Raw genomic sequence first — 20,494 nt, 5'->3', positions numbered from 1 at the left:
TAAAACTTTGCCTCGTATTACCATCCATCCTAACAGTCAGGGATATCCTCCTGAATGATATGATGGAATCATATCTGCCAACTACTAAGAGAGAGGTGTGTCTGGGGGGGGGGGCAATGTGTGCGAGAGAGGCCTAAAGATAATGTGCGTGCGGGAGACACATAGGCACATATATGTGCGTATAGAAGGCTAGTAGAGACCGTGCGTGTGTATATATGAATGTGAGAGAAACAATGTTTTCCAACTGAGATTAGTGAAAAGAGTGGTACATAGTAGTCAGAAAGAGAGAGAGAGAGAGATACAGAGAGAGCATGTGCATGAGACTCCCGGACATCCCGAGAGAGATTGTGAGCATGTGTGAAAGAGAAATGCCGATGCATATAAAGTGTGTGCACTTATGCGGTAGATAGAGAGATATATAGCGCGTTTGTGAGAACGGGCCGAGGCATTGTGCATCTACGTGTCAAAGGCGGTTCTACACATTAAATTAAAATACAAATGGTATTATTATTTTTGGATGAGATCATGAATTTTGAAAATTGCGTATGGACGAAAATCGGTCTATCAGACACCCATACTCTATTGAATTCTAGCATGTGCATGTGTTTATTTCATATTATCGATCCATAGAGTGAGAGCGGTTTGAAATATAGGCAATGGATGCTTTTGCAATTCATATATAAACATTAATTAGTGCACTCCATGTTGTTAGTGTGAAGCACTTTATACATCTGTCACTTGCATGGATACATTCCAAATTGCTAGATACGAAATAGAATACATGTCGAATTCAACATAAAGGAGGTTTCAAAGATTTGAATTCATAGGAAGTGCATTAATCTATTTGAACCTGAGATAATGGCATTTGTAAATCGATGTAAAAGGGGGCATCAATCTTTGTTGTGCGTTTGAACATGCTATATATATCCATATGCATGTCTAACATTTTCTTGCAACCAAGGAGATTATATCTGGAACCATGCATGAAATGAGGTAAGTTGCATATTGTTTAATATATACCCGTGTACAATGTACATTCAAATGTACCCCCTCCATTCCAAAATAATCGTAGCTTTAGCATTTTCAAGAGTAAAGATTTGTGAAGTTTGACAAATCCTGAAAGTTCAATTCAAGAGAACCGAAAACATTAATGCTTCCGCTCCCAAATATTGAACGAAGCGCCAAATAGGCCTCTGGTCACCCGAAACCGCGCGAGACTAATGTTTGGTGGTAGGAAATTACTGTCTTGACTCTGGCCCGTGTAGCCTATCGGCCCGATGTCCAAAGGTCTAAACCGAGGTAGGTTTGTAAATTCACCATGACGCCAGTCTCAACCGCCTCCGAGAATCATTCATACGCCGTGGGCGCCTAAACACCCATGCGCTCGCCTGAAATCTATCCCGCCCACATTTGGGACACCTGAGATTACTGTCCTACCCCCAACCCGCAATATATCCAAAATTTTAGATGGGCGCAAAGTTTGTAACTTTCCCCAAATTTCAAACAAGCGCGTCCCAAACCGAAACATTGTTCCCCCTTAGTTCCCCGCCTCCCTCCGTTTCCCCATTCATACTCCGTGGGCGCCAAAACGCCCTCTCCACTAGCCGCGAAACCCCAGCCTCCTCCATCCTCCACCCCATAACGCCCAATCCACCGCCGCCCTCCTCCATCATGTCGGAGCCGGTACCCCGACGTTGTCGTCCAACACAACCGCAACGCCCTCAAGGACTTAGCAGCTGAACTTAAGGTAGAGCTGCCTCCACAATGCCGACGCCGACGTGCGCCGTACCAGAACCACTCCGACCACGCCGTCCTGTGCCTCACTGCTGCCTCTCCATTGTCGCAACCATCCACCGCACCGGAGCTGTTCCCGCTATGCCGTTGTTCGCCGCCTCAGATCTAGTTCCCCGCTGCTGACAGATGGCCACCGCACCACACTCAACAACTTGGCCATGGGTTCGTCCAAGGGTCCACCGTCCTCCACAACTTCTCATTTCCAGCGAACCACAAGAAGATCGTTGGAAAAACAGAAGGAGGACACAAAATTGCTAGCAGAAAGAGGTACTCCTCTTCCCTTATTCGTGCAAACCTTACGTCTCTGCTCACACCGTATTCATCACACGAAAGAAACTAGTTGAGCGCTTCTTACTGCATCTTCTTCGTGATACTAAATGCACAAGGTTTCCTCCCTTTACTATTTCACCTTTGCTAGAGGTCAGTAGCCCGCCTAGATTTCAATTCAGGGTCAGCCAAACCGCAATTAAAAGAAGCAGCACCCGCTTAGGCGCGCGGAGCACCTAGTCCGCCTGTTCACCGAGGAAGCGGCGCATCGGTTCCTATCATAGGGGTGTGGGGCGCAGGAGCTGCTTGCGCCTGATCTGGAGGTCGGCGGGGCTTGAATGGATGGCCGGGGGTGGTGCCAAGCATGGCAGTGCGGTGAGGTCGAGGGGAGGGCGCAGGCAAGGGACTGGGCCGATGGTCGCTGGCGTTTCGAGGAAGATCATCAACACTGACTGGCTGGAGGTAGATGAAGGTGATATGCCCATTCTTTGTACATCAGATGGTGCAGAAAAAATGGACTGACCTATTTGTTTTTAGTCAACTGTTATTTTCATAGAATCATGTAGTAATTTAGTGTGCCATGCATGTTGTAGAGCTATCATATGTCTCCCGTCATTTATTTCTCACCCACCTGCTATCTGCTACCTTTACATTGTACTATTTGTGCACACACTTCACCCATACTCACACTATTGTTTTTTTATGCATGGGTATTTCATACTTTGACACAGTGTTGATGAATGCAGAAAAGAGAAGACAGAAGTCGCTCCAGTGTAATTCACTAAGAGTTTCAATGCTCTAAAGGGTGCAGTGTCAGCAGTTGGAGATAGTAAACATAGCTCTACAGTTGATGATCTCAATTGCCACACACAACCATCCCAGGTGCTTTCTTTAACTTCGCGCTGTCAAATCTGGTCGCATGTTGCATATGGTGTCTAGCTTGTATTGCTTCCAATTTGGTTAAATTGCATCTGCTTACATTACACATTATACCTTTGATAATGACATGCCTTCCTGTTTTTGATACATACTACATATGTCTAATAACCATGTTCGTACATCAAACTAATGCTCTTTTGTATACCTCATCAATCACTTATGATGAGACAGTCACCCCAGTGGGTTACTGTGAGATGCCATACTCGTTTAAAGAGTGCAGTGTCATCCTCCCCACATGATTCTCAAGAAACAGCAAGGCTAAATGAAGATAGTCAACGTAGCTCTCTAGTTGATGACCGCAATTCCCCCACACCACCATCACGGGTGCTTGCTCTAACTTCGCAGTGTGATATGTGGTTGCATGTTGCATACGGTGTCTAGCTTGTAATGCTTCTAATTAGGGTAAATTGCATCTTCTTAGTTTACACATTATACCTGTGAATATGACATGCCTTCCTATTTTTGGTACACACTACATCTATGTGTTAACCTTGTTCTTACATGAAACTACCTCTCTTCTGTATCCTGCATCAATCACTTACGATGAGTCACCTTTATTTGTTGCATATTGCATATTATTTCTAGCATGTTGCCATGTATTGCTTCTAATTTGGTCAAATACATTTGTTAGGGCACCCTTTTAATTTGGCAGAGTGATATTGGTTTCATCTTTCATATGGTTTCTAGCTTGCATTGATTCTAACAAGTTCAAGGGCCTTGTGCTTAGTTTACACTTTATACATCATACATGTCAATATGTCACGCCGTCCTGTTTTTCATACATATTCCATCCTCCTATCATGCGGCTGCCTTACATGAAAGTAGTGTTCATTAGTATCATGCATCAATGAGTTCTGAAGAGCAAATTATATTCCTTTTTATTGTGGGTTTGACTTGACAAGGCAAAATCAAGAAAGAGGAAGGAAAATAGTAAGGAAGGCGATGATGGTGGTCCTCTGCAGCAACGTAAATGGAGCATCTGTACCGATTCTCCTTGTACTGATAGTGCATTACAAGGTCCAAGTCTCCGCTCCCCTACTCCACCATCCAAGGTGCTTGCTCTAACTTGGCAGTGATATCTGGTTGCATGTTGCATATGGTGTCTACCTTGTATTGCTCCTAATTAGTGTAAACTGCATCTGCTTAGCTTACACATGATACGTGTGAATATGACACGCTTTCCTGTTTTTGGTACATACTATATCTGTCTATCACACCATGTTCTTACATGAAACTACTCTTCTTGTGTATCCTGCATCAGTCACTTATGACGGGACACCTTTAAGTTGGCAGTGTGATATTGGTTTGCGTCTTGAATATGATTTCTAGCATGTATTGCTTCTAGTTTGATGAACGCCACCTATGACGAGATAGTTTTAACTTGGCAGAGTGATATTGATTGCACCTTTCATATGGTGTCTAGTTTGAAGTGCTTCTAATTTGTTGAAGTGTCTTCTGCTTAGTTACCACATCATAGGTGTGAATATGTCAAGCCGTCCATTTTTTCATATATATTCCATCCTCGTATCATGACTTTGCCTTTCATCAGAGTAGTGTTCGTCAATATCATGCATGAATAAGTTCTGAAGAGCGAATTATATTCCTTTTTCTTGTCGGTTTGACCTCACAATGCAAAATCAATAAAGCTGAAGGAAATTGGCAAGGCATTGGATGGTGGTGGTCCTTCCGAGCAACTGAAACGGAGGTTCTCTATAGAGTCTACTCCGCCATCCTCCCAACAAGATTCACAAGACAACGCAAGGCTAGACATTCAACGTAGCTGTGTAGATGATGAGCACATCTTCCCTACTCCACCATCACACGTGCTTGCTCTAACTTGGCACTATTATATGTTGTTGCATGTTGATTTTGATGTCCAGCTTGTACTATTGCTTCCAATTTTGTTGAATTGCATCTGCTTACTTTACACATAATGCCTGTGAATATGACATACGTTCCTGTTTCTAAAACATACTATATCTGATCACACGATGTTCTTACATCAGACTATTGTTCTTGCATATCCCGCATCAGTCACTTATGATAAGGCACCTTTAAGTCGCCACTGTGATATTGGTTGTGTCTTGTATATGATTTCTAGCATGTATTGCTTCTAATTTGTTGAAACGCCATACAATTTGAACTTGGCAGAGTGATATTGGTTGCATCTTTCATATGGTGTCTGATACGTCTCCATCGTATCTACTTTTCCAAACACTTTTGCCCTTGTTTTGGACTCTAACTTGTATGATTTGAATGGAACTAACCCGGACTGACGATGTTTTCAGCAGAACTGCCATGATGTTGTTTTTGTGTAGAAAACAAAAGTTCTCGGAATGACCTGAAACTCCACGGAATATCTTACAATAAATAATAAAAAATCCTCGCCAAAGATGAAGACCAGGGGGCCCACACCCTGTCCACGAGGGTGGGGGGCACCCCCCTAGGGTGTGCCCCTACCTCGTGGGCCCCCTGGAGACCTCCCGACTCCAACTCCAACTCTATATATCTGCTTTCGGGGAGAAAAAAATAAGAGAGAAGAAATCATTGCGTTTTACGATACGGAGCCGCCGCCAAGCCCTATAATCTCTCGGGAGGGCTGATCTGGAGTCCGTTCGGGGCTCCGGAGAGGGGGATTCGTCACCGTCGTCATCATCAACCATCCTCCATCACAAATTTCATGATGCTCACTGCCGTGCGTGAGTAATTCCATCGTAGGCTTGGTGGACGGTGATGGGTTGGATGTGATTTATCATGTAATCGAATTAGTTTTGTTAGGGTTTGATCCCTAGTATCCACTATGTTCTGAGATTGATGCTGCTATGACTTTGCTATGTTTAATGCTTGTCACTAGGGCCCGAGTGCGATGATTTCAGATCTGAACCTATTATGTTTTCATCAATATATGAGAGTTCTTGATCCTATCTTGCAAGTCTATAGTCACCTATTATGTGTTATGATCCGTTAACCCCGAAGTGATAATAATCGGGATACTTACCAGTGATGACCGTAGTTTGAGGAGTTCATGTATTCACTATGTGCTAATGCTTTGTTCCGGTTCTCTATTAAAAGGATGCCTTAATATCCCTTAGTTTCCATTAGGACCCCGCTGCCACGGGAGGGTAGGGCAAAAGATGTCATGCAAGTTCTTTTCCATAACCACGTATGGCTATATTCGGAATACATGCCTACATTATATCAATGAATTGGAGCTAGTTCTGTGTCACCCTATGTTATGACTGTTACATGATGAACCACATCCGGCATAATTATACATCACTGATCCATTGCCTACGAGCTTTCCATATACTGGTTTACCCTTATTTACTTTCCCGTTGCTATTGTTACAATCACTACATAATACCAAAAATATTATTTTGCTTTCATTACTCTTTTGTTACCGTTACCATCACTATCATATTACTTTGCTACTAAACACTTTGCCGCAGATACTAAGTTTACAGGTGTGGTTGAATTGACAACTCAGCTGCTAATACTTGAGAATATTCTTTGGCTCCCCTTGTGTCGAATCAATAAATTTGGGTTGAATACTGTACCCTCGAAAGCTGTTGCGACCCCCTATACTTGTGGGTTATCAGTGTCTAGCTTGCAGTGCTTCTAATTTGTTGAAATGCCTTCTGCTTAGTTACTACATCATAGGTGTGAATATGTCACGCCATCCTGTATTTCATACATATTCCATCCTCGCATCATGTGTTTGCCTTTCATCCAGGTAGTGTTCTGAATGAGTTCTGAAGAGCAAATTTTATTCCTTTTTCTTATTGGTTTGACTTCACAATGCAAAATCATTACAGCTGAAGGAAATTAGTCCGGTAGTGGATGATGGTGGTCCTTCGGAGCAACTCAAACATGCGGTCTCTATAGATTCTACTCAGCCATCCTCCCAACAAGATTAGCAAGACAACACAAGGCTGGACAGTCAACATAGCTGTGTAGATGATGAGCACACCCCCCCTACTCCACCATCACAGGTGCTTGCTCTAACTTGGCACTATTATATGTGGTTGCATGTTGCGTATGTTGTCTAGCTTGTATTGCTTCTAAGTTTGCTGAATTGCGTCTGCTTACTTTACACATAATGCCTGTGAATATGACACGTGTTCCTGCTTCTAGAACATATGTGTACATGATGAGCACATCTCCCCTACTCCACCATCACAGGTGCTTGCTCTAACTTGGAACTGTTATATGTGGTTGCGTTTTCCGTATGATGTCTAGTTTGTATTGCTTCTGATTATGTTGAATTGCATCTGTGTAGCTTACAACTTATATCTGCAATGATCACTTACCCATAAGACACATTTAACTTGGGACTGTGATGTAGGTTGCATCTTGCATTGTCTTCTAGCTTGTACTGCTTCTAATTTTTTGAAATGGCACTTACGTCAAGACACTTTTTACCTGATAGAGTGATATTGGTTGCATGTTCATATGGTGCCTAGCTTTCATTTCTTCTAATTTTGTTGGAATGCCTTTCGCTTACTGTTTTTTCATACATATTCCATCCTCCTATCGTACGTGTGAATATGAAACGCTGTCTTTTTTGTATATATTCCATCCTCCTATCATGCGCTTGCCTTACCTCAATGTAGTGTTCGTCTGTATCATGCATCAACCAGTTATGCAGAGCTAATTTTATTCATCTCCTTGTGGTTTTGACTTCCTAAGGCAATATTAGAAAATAGGAAGGAAAAGACTAAGTTAGGGGATGTTGGTGGTCCTCCGCACCAATGCAAACAAAGACTCTCTAGATTTGCCACTGCTATTGCTAATGAAGTTGAAGTCCCAAGTCTACATGATGAGTTCATCTCCCGTACTCCACCATCGCAGGTGCTTGCTCTAAGTTGACAGTGTGATAATTGGTTTCATGTTGCATATGTTGTCTAGCCTGTATTTCTTCTATTTTGATTAAATTGCACCTGCTTAGTTTATACATTATACATGTGCATATGGCATGGCGTTCTGTGTCTAGAATACACTGCATCTATCTATCATACCATGTTCTTACATCAAAGTACTGTTGTTGTGTATCCCGCATCAGTCACTCATGATTGGACGCTTTTAACATGGAAGTTTGATAGTGGTGCATCTTGCATTGATTTCTACGTTGTACTGCTTCTAATTTTTCGAATTGCCACTTATGATAAGACACTTTTAACTTGGCAGAGTAATATTGGTTGCATCTTTCATATGGTGTCTAGCTTGCATTACTTCTATTTTCTTGAAAATCCTTCTGCTTAGTTTACACATCGTAGCTGTGAATATGTCATGCCGTCCTGTTTTTCTTACATATTCCATCCTCATATGGTTGTCTTACATCAAAGTATTGCTTGTCTGTATCATGCATCAATGAGTTCTGAAGAGCGATTTTATTCTTTTGCATTGTGGGTATGGCTTGACATGGCAAAGTCAAAAAAGAGCAAGGAAAATAATATAGTAGGGAGTGGTGTTACTCGTCGGGAGAAACGGAAAAGGATCTGCCGTCCAGATTCTGCTGGTACTTATAGTGCAGTAGAAGGTCCAAGTCCACTGGCTAAATCTACAAACACAGTATAACTTGCTCCACCAGCTGCAGCATCCGCTTCAACTGTACCAGCATCTCAACGAGTTACTCGTTCGTTTGCTCCGGAACTGGCCAGTTCCCAAGATTCCTTCACACCTAACACTACTTCTAAAGCACTGCTGACACAACAGGACTTGGCAAGATCAGATGAACCTCATGAGCATCAACACCAAGACGGTACCTGACCGAGTCAAGTTGCAGTTGCATGCTCCTTTATATGTACTCTCACAGTTTGATGTACACTAACACTTTCCATATTCGTTGTTGAATTAGCTCCACGTCACAAGCGGAAACAAACATCAGGGATAATGCTTGACAGATTAACAAAATCTAAAGAAGGAAGAATGGAGATCCATTTTGAGGCAGGTTTAAAAAGGTCACATGATGCTACAGAGTCAGCCAAGTTAGTATCAGAGGCAGCTGTTGCCGTTAGGTGTCATGCACGTATCCTCCCAACATGGATCCAGTACAGGAATGATAAAGACAATACCCAGTTTAACATCTTCCTTGACCATTTATCCGTAAGTGATGTTATTCATCGCAATTAGTAATATTGTCTTGCTCTGTCCCATACTTTCTAGCTTCCTCCTAATAAGACTCACATTCTTTTTTCAACAGATGAGGTTCAAGTTGGATCTGAAAGATGATGCAACTAAACAAGCATGCACTCAAGTTTTTCAGTCTGCTCTGCGACAGTATCGGTAGCACCTTAGAAAATCTCACTTTGAAGGCAGGGCTAACAATGAAATTGCCCAAACATCTCCAGTGGAATATATTACAGATGAAGACTGGACAACCCTCGTTAAACACTGGTCTGATCCAAAGTATCAGGTTGGCTATATGTATTTGATTAGACCACATATTGAACTTGTATTTATGTATGTGCCTTACAAGTGTATCTTCTTCTAGGCTAACTATTTGAAGAACAAGACCAACCATTCTAAAGTGAAATTCCAATAGACAATAGTATCTCGTAGCTATATTGCACACTGCGAGGCTCTTGTAAATAGCTGCTACTTCCTTCTTTTTTCTGTGCCATATTATCGTATCTATATTGACTTGTTCCAAATACAGAGGAAAGCCTGTGCAGACCAAAAAGAACCTGAACCAAATGCAGTGCAAATCTTCAAGGATTGCCACACCAGCAAGATGAAGGGCATGAGCACACCAGTTCAAGCCGCTGTTGTAAGTCCTTACTCCTCCTGCCTTTGAACTGATTGGTACTATGATGTGTTCATTTAACTACTTGGTTTGCAGCCAATGTCAGTTACTCTGTTCACTTTTACACATAGTTGTCTTAACGTATCATTTCACCTTACATGGTTTAAAAAATATGAAGGATATAATTTTGGTCTTGATATACAATGTAGTTGTTATGTTCACGTGCGCACACAATGATAAAATAGCCTGTTTGTTTTATATCTGTTTGCCCATGATATGAATGATGTCATACTATGTTCATCCTACTTTAAACCATGTCTCTTTATCCTTAGATGTCAACGAATGTGAGGAAATAGACAATACAGTAGGCATGCTACATGGACATATGTTCCGAAAGTGATTTTATTATGTAGTTTGCACTACAATACATGCTAATGTATTACAGTAGTTCACCAAAACAAGTTATGTATAAACGTGTAACCTACTTTGTTTGTTTTTGTCTCATTAGTAACTTATCTGGTACACTAATCTACAAGTTCAAACTTTCAGGAACCTATGGAACAAATATTGAACAGCCACAACCACCTGAAGGTGACGAGGCTACCACAGGTACAATGTCACCTCTTGCTGCAGTGCGTCACTATCTGTCCACTAACAGTGGAAAAAGCACCTTCCTGTGTAATTCTGGGTTGGTTGTCAAGGTAACCTCGTCCAAATCGCCTACTGAACAAAATCTTCCTGCTAGATAGAGTGATATATATGGGCTCCAAACACAAGTCCAATCCCTAATGGATGTCGTTTTGGAAACAAGAATAGTGGTTGACAAATGTCGTCAAGATATGAATGGTTTTGAAACCAGACTATCAGACATTCGCTTCGTTGTTCAAGAGCAATGGCGGAAAAAAGGTGAAGATCGTGCTGCTCCATCAGATTCTACACCTGAAACATTAGCACTCAGGTCAAATGATATGTGCTTCTATACATCTGATGGTGCTTTTATCTACAAGGACTGTAAACTTTATGCCAACAGGCCTTTTGTTGTATGGTTGGAATTTAGTTTGTTGTGATACAACATTTATGATGTTGCTAAAGGCTGTAGTAATTTCGACACTATTTTTGTATAGTGTAGGTATATCTTAGTAATGTATTCGGCCAAAAGCTTCATAGGAGCCCAACATGCCAACATTCGTCGGGCCCATTCCAGTTGGGCTAAAAATGATTATGGGCCGAAATTTGCATGTAGCCCACTAAAAATATCTGGGCCTAAGTCAGCATAAGCTTTCATATTTTTCTGGTAGGCCTATGCCCATAGTGGGCCTTTAACAGGCCTAAACATAATTTAGGCCCTCAGTAACACTAGGTCGTTTACAGGTGTAAATATCTCGAGCCCATAAAAAACATGGGCTTTAATAGACCGAAAGTGAGATTTGGCCCAGATTGTGCCAAATAACCCACTGGTGTTAGCAGGCTGAAATGGCGGTCCATTTACGATGCGGATCTTTCACAGGTTGAAATTCGGATGAGCTGTAAATGCGCCGACCTAATACACGGGCCTTTAACAGGTCGGAACTTCGGTCGGGCTAGATTATCATCACTTTTATATGGGCCGTTAATGGGGCCGATGTGACGTTGGTCCACATATGGCCCATGGATTTCGCCCGACGTTAACAGGTCGAAAATCACAACAGGCCGAAAGTGGCCCAAATCTATAGTGGGCCTCCAACAGGCCGAATGTCAGACATGGCCGAATATGACCCAAATCCTTCACGGTCTTTTATGGGCCGAAAGTTTCAATGGCCTGTAAATGGGCCCAAATGAAGCAGGACCTTTAACAGGCCGAAAATACACTGGGCCGTAATTCGGCCCATATACTTAGTGGACTGTTAATGAGCCAGAAGTGACCATGGGCTACGATGATGACAAGTTTAGGAAAGGCCGTTGACGGGCCGATTTGACACTAGCTGTATGGGCCTTAACTAAGAATGTTGGGCCTTTAGCTGAGCTGGCCCATTATGGTCTGCAAAATCTTGTGGGCCTTTAGCTGGGCCGGCCCATTATGGTCCGCTAAATTTTGTGGGCCTTTAGTTGGGCCGGCCCATTTAAACTTTATGGGCCCGTCCACGTGTCAACATATCATAGGCCCATCTCGACCGTTGGATGAGTGACACCTGTGCCAACGCGGAGCTGATGCGTGGTTCCATCGGCCAATGAGAATTTTACACGTGGAAAATTGGCATTGGTCGTGGCTGTTAGCGGGTTATCGGGTCCAAAACCAGACCCGATAGCTTAACGACGTCTTGTTACGGTGGATGCCACGTGTCGGTCACCCTTGATGAAAGCACTTCTATGATGCACGATTTATTGTCATGGAAGTGGAAACTTCCGTGATGATAATTTTTGGTAATGTCATGGAACACTTCTACGACAGCACATGTATGACTATCTTCATTCTGTCATAAATTTGTCATGGATGTACATGCATGATAGAAAACGTGACCTACTGTGACAAACACGTATCATCACGGAATTGTATTTTTTTGTACTGTATTCTAAATTTTGCTACATTTGGATAAAAGGTGCCACATGCACCATATACGTCAAAGGGGATTTTCCCCCTCTTCTTTCTATATTAGGCAAATTAATGATGTATTGTTCTTTTGATTACTCTCATTTTTCCATGACATCATGTTGACTCTATCTGTTTAATTATAGATTTTTGTCCTTCGATTTCAACTCTTGTACAATTCTTTCAATTTGGGCCCATATTTGCATGTTACCATATTTTCTTACAATCCTACCATTTTCTACAGAACATCCCTCGCTATGCAACAGATTATGTGGTGCACAATTTTTCCCTTTACATACATCAAGGCTCCATGGATGTCATACTACACACAAACCATGGATTTACAATCGTTGCTACTATAAGACTTGATGGACGTGGTGACTCCTATTTTGGCACTGGCTTTTGGAATGAAATTGCAAAGTTTTATGTACTGAAAGCTGGCATTAAAATTGCACTGCACATAAAAGGGCCTGGTCATGAGATAGATGCTAACTTCCCCGACAAAATCATCCGTCCAGACTTTGTTCGAAGTAAGTTTTCTTTTCAACTATTTGCATATGTTGACTTACCCTGCAATGTCAAATGAATTGTGTAGTATTTAAGCAACCAATTGTTATTCCATTTTCTTACTATATTCCTACCTAATAACTTATAGTTACCAATACACTTTTCTATTGCCCTATTTTAACTAAATATTCCATGTACTCCCATTTCTATCAGAAAGTGGTGCTGACAAGGAGGCTCCGGAGGTGGAGAACCAGGCTACCAACAAGCAGAGGCGGGGCGAGCTAGAACCGCAAGCGACTCCAGCAGGCCTAGACTTAATCAACAGCCTCCCTGATGATATGTTGGGAGTCATCATCTCCCTCCTCCCAATCAAATATGGGGCGTGTACAACCCTCCTTTCCCTGCGGTGGCGCCCCCTATGGAACTCCAGCCCTATCAACCTCATCGACACCCACGAGCTCTGCCATGGCTATCGCAAAAGCTTGGATGCGTTCTCCGAGATCCTCGGCAGTCAACTTGGCCCAACCAGAGGCCTTAGAATGGGCAAGTTCCGTTTCAACGGCAAGGACCTAGCCAAGCTTGACGACTGGTTCCGATCCCCCACCCTAGATCAGCTCGAGGAGCTCACTTTTGATGATGGGCATATGCGGTTGCTGCCAACGTCTGCACTCTGCCTCGCGCCCACACCGCGCGTCGCCAAGTTCAGAAATTGCCATTTCCCTCCCCTTAATGATGCGCCCGCTCTTATTCTACCATGACTGAAGCACCTCGAGCTCGTTGCCGTCTGCCTCTCAAAGGGTGACATGGAGTGGCTGCTCTGTGGCTGTACTGCACTCGAGTACCTTCGTCTTCAAGCGATCAATGGGTTGAGTACCTTCCACATCACCTCCATGACTCTCCGGACTATTTACGTGTCTTGCTGGTGCTGCAGGAAGACATTACAAGATGTGTACCACGGTATGGTCATCTAGGACACACCTGCATTTGAGAGATTACTTGTAGTTGATCAAGAAGGTCCAATAAGAATCAATGTCATTTTTGCGCCGAAATTTACAGTGGTGGGCTACTCGTCTGACAAATGCTCCGAACTTGTTATTGGATCCACACTCGTTCAGGTACAACAGTCGCCTTCTAACTCTCCTTCCACAAATTAACATTATTTCTAATTTTGAAGGTATTTGTTCGTCTGTCATTCAGAAAATGATTCCGACAAGCTTGACCTCGAAACTGCGCACAATGAAGGTCTTGGCACTAGAATCTATCGGGCTCGACCTAGAGCAAGTTGTCAGTTTCCTAAGATGCTTTCCGTGCCTGGAGAAGCTATATATCGAGGTGATGTTCCTTTCCTGTTAAATGTTAACCATAAGGGAGTTCAATTCGTGACACCTTTTTCCAAGTTTACAATGACAATGTACTACGATTTTTGAAGGTTCTTTTGGAAGATTTCAGTACATACATGCCCCCCCCATATTGGTTGCTTGATCCATATGGTTACAATAAATAAGCATTTCTCCTTTGGATTCATTTGTACTAGTTTTCTTAGGGAACTTTTCATCCACTCCAATCTCTTGTGAAGAAGGCTACATTTTTCTAGAATGTAATCAAATGCCCATGTTAATCATGTCAGATCGAAGATGGCATGTTAGTGCATTTTACAAATCCTGCAAACCAAATAGCTAGGCATGTAGTAATGTTCAAAACTGCATGTAGGCACTAACACGTTTTCTTCTTTTGCAGATAAGATTAGGCCCAGTTGTGGATAATGTGATATAATATAACAAGCACGTCGAATGCCTAGATCTGCATCTCTCAGAAATTGCTTTGAACTCCTACCGAGGGACCTTACCGGAGATTATATTCGTCGGGTTCTTTGTTCTTAGAGCAAGGGTGCTGAAGGAAATGAGGTTTGCCCTACATTTATTTCGCAAAAATGAATAGTTTGTTGATCAGCGCCGGTGCCTGCGGTAGAATGGAGTAGGCTCCAAAAATGTTGAATTTCATTTTGGAACTTCATATGACAGAGTAATCGGAAGTCACCGTGTCAACCCCATACATGACTTCTCAGTGGCTGACCCCTTTGCAAAAATTGCTAGGTTTCGAAACCAGACTTAGAAGCGGTGATATTAGTTTGAACCTCTCTGATATCCATGTTCAGCGGATCAGCGCGAGCGTTTGCAGCTGATGAGCTTAATTTCATTTCTAATATTAGTTTGAACCTTGTAATATTCGAATTTGAGCCATATAACTTTGGAATTTGAACCTTGTAACATTTCGAGCTTTTGTGGTACAATCGTTGAAATGGCATTGTATGAGACTCATATATTGCTAGCACTATTTTGACCTTAATATGCAATGCAATGGTCTTAGATTTTATTAACCATTCTCAAATCAGTTTACCTTGTCGATCTCACAGCACACGATCTATATAGCTAACTCGACTGCGATCTTCGACATTATTGCACACAGTTGGTTTCTTCCACCGTGTGCACTGTAGAGCGCATAATTAATTATTGCATTCAAGTGTCCATCATCACCCTTCTGTGTAACTTTGACCTCATCACCCAAGGGTAAACTTATGACCAAAGTCATTCCACACACTTTGTTTTTACAAAGCTTTTTGCCAATAAACGCCCATGATTTGTCCCTCTTCTAGCCCACACATGCCCACACTAGCCAGGCGGGAAGCTTGCGTAGTAAACAACGCGGTAGCACGGGAACAGGCTCACCGATGATACATTTGGCGCCTCTTCGAGCCCACGCGTGCGGTGCGATGTTGTCAAGCGTGCACTGGAATCCTCCGCTATGAACACCGTGACAAGACGTGATGATTACAGGCCGGCCGATCCCCATTTATTACAGCGGCCATTTAACCTACCCTTGTGTCTCTTCAACCTTTCGATCACGCCCCACCACTGCAAGAAGCACACCCACCATGAGAAATTCTTAGAGGGTATCCTGCGCGGCTCCAATGGCGCTCCGAGCGGCTGCCGATGACGACCGGTAGTTCACCATGTGTGTCATGGTGGACACCCACAGAAGGTTCATGGACCTTTCAGTGGTGTACACCAACGACCCGGTCTCGGTGGAGCACTCCATCCACATCATGGAGTTGTTGCTTATCGCTGAGAAGTACAAGGTGGTCGGGTTCCACCTCTAGTACACCCGTGCTTGTGTCGGGTCTTGTCCCAAGGTCGTCGTTGCCTAGATTTGCGTGCGCCACCATGTCCTCGTCTACCCCTACTACCTGGCCACAAGGCCTTGCGAGCGTTTTGCTAGGTTTGTTAACAATCCCCACTACATGTTCACTACGATGGACATCACCAACGATGTAAAGGCAGTCGAAAATTCAAGCATCGCCTGCCAGAATCTTGTCGACATCCAGGGCCAACACAAGATCTGGGGAAGCAAGGAGCATGAGAAGGACTCACTGGTTCACCTCACCGAGGCCATCATCGACCCCTACTACAGAGACATGAAGGATTCGTGCAACAAGGACAAGCGTGCCTGGCACTCGGCCTGGATGGAGAAACTCGACAAAGCTCACGTTGTGTACGCGGCCAAGGAGGCGTACACGAGCTACGACATGTATAGGCGGATCGTTGACATGAGGAAGTGTCTCCTTCCCCAAAACGGCCAGGGATCCAGCCGGAAGCAGAGCAATGGCAAGCATCGTCGCAACAATAAGTAGATGATTAGATCCTCGTTTCTCCTACTTTAGTATGCATGTAATTGCTTTCTTTGGTGTGTGGAAATGTTATGCGTGTAGTCACTTGTGTAATTGTATGCTTAATTTGGTTATGCAATGCTGTCATTGTAAGTATATATGTTGATGCTCTGTAGACAGAGCATAGATGTTGTGCGGACAAAGAAAATTACATCGCACACGGACTAAACAATGGAACCCGTCGGTGATGTTTTCATCAATCACTCACAATTGTATACCAGCAATCATTTTCTCACAACACACACGACTTGTTAGCAATAATTGTCTGTGTTTTTATCGGTCTTCGCACATGTTTCCGATTACAGACATGTTTGCCTTGTATCACACACATCTTGTTCATTTGAAACGTTTCTGTTCTCATGTCTCAACGCAAATAGTTCATTCGAGTGAACCGCATGCCGTATATCGCACACACCTTTGATCTGGCTGACCGTTTCTTTTGTGTTGCCTAATCACAAACAGTTCATCTGAGTGAACTGTATGTTGCACATCGCACACACCTTCATCTGGCTGCCCATTTCTTTTGTTCCTCCTCATCGCAAACGGTTAACTGAACTGAACCATATGCCCTCAATCGCACACGCAACTAAAATCTGAAATGTGTTTGATGCATCCTCCATTGCAAATGTTTTGCACCTTTTTGACGGGTTTTTTATACCACTGTTTGCGATTATGGCATCGCACACAGTTTCGTCGAAGGGTCTCTAATCGTAGTGTCGCGTTAGCAGCATCTTGTAGTAGTGTGTGGTCCATGCACAACTCGAATGCCTTGTGTAGCTCTGGAAGGTCACCAAAGAATTGTCCTAGCATCTCCTCGGCCTTCTTAATAATATGCCACCTGCAGTGCCTGTGCACTGCCAACGGAAAGACCTCCTCTATGCCTGCACGCATGCTAAAATCCCGGTATGTTATTATGTTCATCGGAGCAAGTCCACCCATGCACTCCGAGAAGGTTTTGAACAGCCAAGTGTAACCAATCGTATCTTCGTTCCGAACGAGTCTGCAACTGAACTGCAATGACTGATTGTGCTTATTTATTCCTATGAATGGAGCGCAGGGCATCTTGTACATATTAGTGAGATATGTCGCATCGAAGAAAATGCAATCACGGAAATGTTTGTACGCTGTTCTTGCAGCACCATCCACCCAATACATGTTTCTGACACGGTCCTCATCGTCCAATCTTATCCTGTAGAAGAAATCGGCATCTGCTTTTGCTTTCTCTTCGAAGTAGGCTATCATGTCTTCTATGTCAGCCAACCTGCTCTCTCTATGGTACTTTGCCTTTAGGTTTGCGACGTTTGCCGGTATGTAGGGCATGCTACTCAGTCTACCATCTCCGTTGTGGATCAAGGATAGTATTTGGACCATTCTTGATGGACTGACATTACAATCATGTAGAAATTTTACGAATTTCTTCTCGAGGGGGCTGAATCCTCTATGGGCGCTCAGAAATTTTACCAGGTTAAACTTCTTTATGAGTTCGTGGTTGTGTTCGTCGAAATATTCGGTGACCACCCACCATGCTCCATCTGCGTTTAGCTTACACCGGACAGGGCACTCCGCCTTGACAATGATACCTCTCTTTCATTCTGGCACGACAGGCGCAACACCTTTACCCTTCTAGGAACCAAATCTCTGCCCAACATATGGTGGTTAAGGTATCATGATTTCCGATTGCCCATCTTCTTCATCCCCTTGTGCTTCGTCATCTGTTTCATCATTCACTTCAGTATCTGCGTCTATTTCATCTGCTTGAGTGTTGCTTGTGCTGGTGTGCAAAGGTGTGCTTGTCGTCATTGCTGGAATGATTGCCAGTTCCGACACTGATTCTGCATTGTTTGTGGCAGCTTTGTTGACTTGCTGGTGGAATGGTCCTTCCGTGTGCTCGGAGGTTCCAACAATAGATGCCCCCGCGCCGCTGTTGATTGTAGTTGAAGGTCCTGTAAAAAAAACAAAAAAACAGGTATGTGTGTAAGCATTGCTTGAATGGCAGGTTTATCGTAACGAAATATAGAAACTGAATCTGATTTGGCATAATATCATTCATACAGCAAGCCATGACATCTGCATCTGGCCATGCATGGCAACTGCAGCTTTTCAGCCATGGCATCTACATTGCAACAAACATGACAGCTATTGTTGCCAAGACATGGCAACCAGCATCTTTAGCATCAAAACTTGCATTCTAGGTACAAGCCCACTAGGCAAATGGAGTTAATCACGAATGTTTTACACACGCAGACAGTAATTGACAAATCCCGAAGACAAACCAGTAGATGACTTTTTTGCACATGTCCACTTGGTAGCATTTTTGTTGTTTTCTGCCACCAGAGTGACAAATCCACTCCCCCATGCTTTTCCACAAAAGCAAATGCAATATTGTTATGTTGGTTCACATATTTTTTACCTTGTTGTGCCACATCTGCTAACCGAAGCTGGTCTATCATTCCAATATGTTGTGCTTTATCTGCAATAGCATTGACCTGCAACGGTGAAGCTTGCCATGATACGTTTGCCGATGTGGTTCCACCATAACAACATGTGATCATTAACATTTGGCCAATGCATGGCAACTATAGTTTGTACAACATGGCACATGTAGTGGTTCAACCATGGCAAACAGATTTGCTCACACTTGGCACCGATAGTTGTTTACACATTGCAATCACAGTTGATTAGACATGGCAACTGCAATTGATTAGACATGGCAACTGCAGTTGTCCACACATGGCAACTGCAGTTGTCCAGACGTGGCAACTGCGTTTTGTCAATTCACCATGTAAACACTCATGTCACCTATGTTCCTTCTCTTGATTCACTGTCCACAAAATCACTTCATACAACTCACATGTGTACGACGTTGATGGCAGGTACATGGTTGTCGCCTGTTGCCACGTGTTGCATGATGGCCCTGCGGGTTTTCCATAAAACTCGTAAGTCTTTGCCATCCTTGCTAGTTTAACTACATGGCCACATCAGTATGCTTCTTTCGTATGCGTTACCTTGATTTGCCACATTGGCTACTTGAAGTTGGTCTCCCGTACACATCATTAGCGCCTTGTGTTTGAACTTGTCATGGTATCCCTATGTGTGTGGTTGTGTCATAAGAACCTGCAAAAAATGACATTGTAGGACATAAGTAGAATGCCATTTTCCTCGTCACAAACATGGCAACTGTCCCTTTTTTGATCATGCATCGTACTGATGCTCACGTACTGCTCTAGTAGTGGCAGCAACGACCCTGCGGAAATGAGTTGATTGTACTCTGCTACATCCCAAGGGGGCTCTTTCGACCTTTGAGAAAACCAAGGACCAGTGCCGTCTTCATGACTCATTTTTCCGTTTTTTTCTCCCACTGTGTTTTCATTCACTGCATGAACAAGAACACATGAATATTCGAAAATGCATTCTTGATGTTTGCACATACAAGAAAACACGACAATCTTATCACATTTTCTTGCATAGACAACCAATACATCACGGCAAGTAGGACATGCACATTCATTCTATTTCCTAAAATCTGGATGCCAACTATCATTTTGAACCGATGGCAATAGCCAATATAATATGATGGCAAGTAACAACCTAACATGGTGGCATCTAACGGCAAACATAGGTGGCAACTAACAACAAATATAGATGGCAATTAATTTTTCTCCCTCCCTACGCACCACACAAATTCCTCCTTTCTTCCCCTAATTTTAGTGAACCCTACACATCCTTCTGGAGCAACTACTCATGACAACCCAACCCAGACGCTTAGATCAACGGAATATAGGATGGAATATGGCAGATTTGGCGTATGTTGGTGAGCAGAGGGGAATACACACAAATGCGTGATGTGTTTGCCATGACAGTGTGGATCTAGTCGCCATCTTCGTGGGCAATCTGGAATTTTAATTTTTTGTGACAGAAGAAGGACGAGAAACATGAGGAGATCGGAGATCAA

Source organism: Triticum aestivum, chromosome 1A, assembly GCF_018294505.1.
Source record: "Triticum aestivum cultivar Chinese Spring chromosome 1A, IWGSC CS RefSeq v2.1, whole genome shotgun sequence".
Classification (NCBI taxonomy): Eukaryota; Viridiplantae; Streptophyta; class Magnoliopsida; order Poales; family Poaceae; genus Triticum; species Triticum aestivum.
This window is presented reverse-complemented; position numbering follows the sequence as displayed.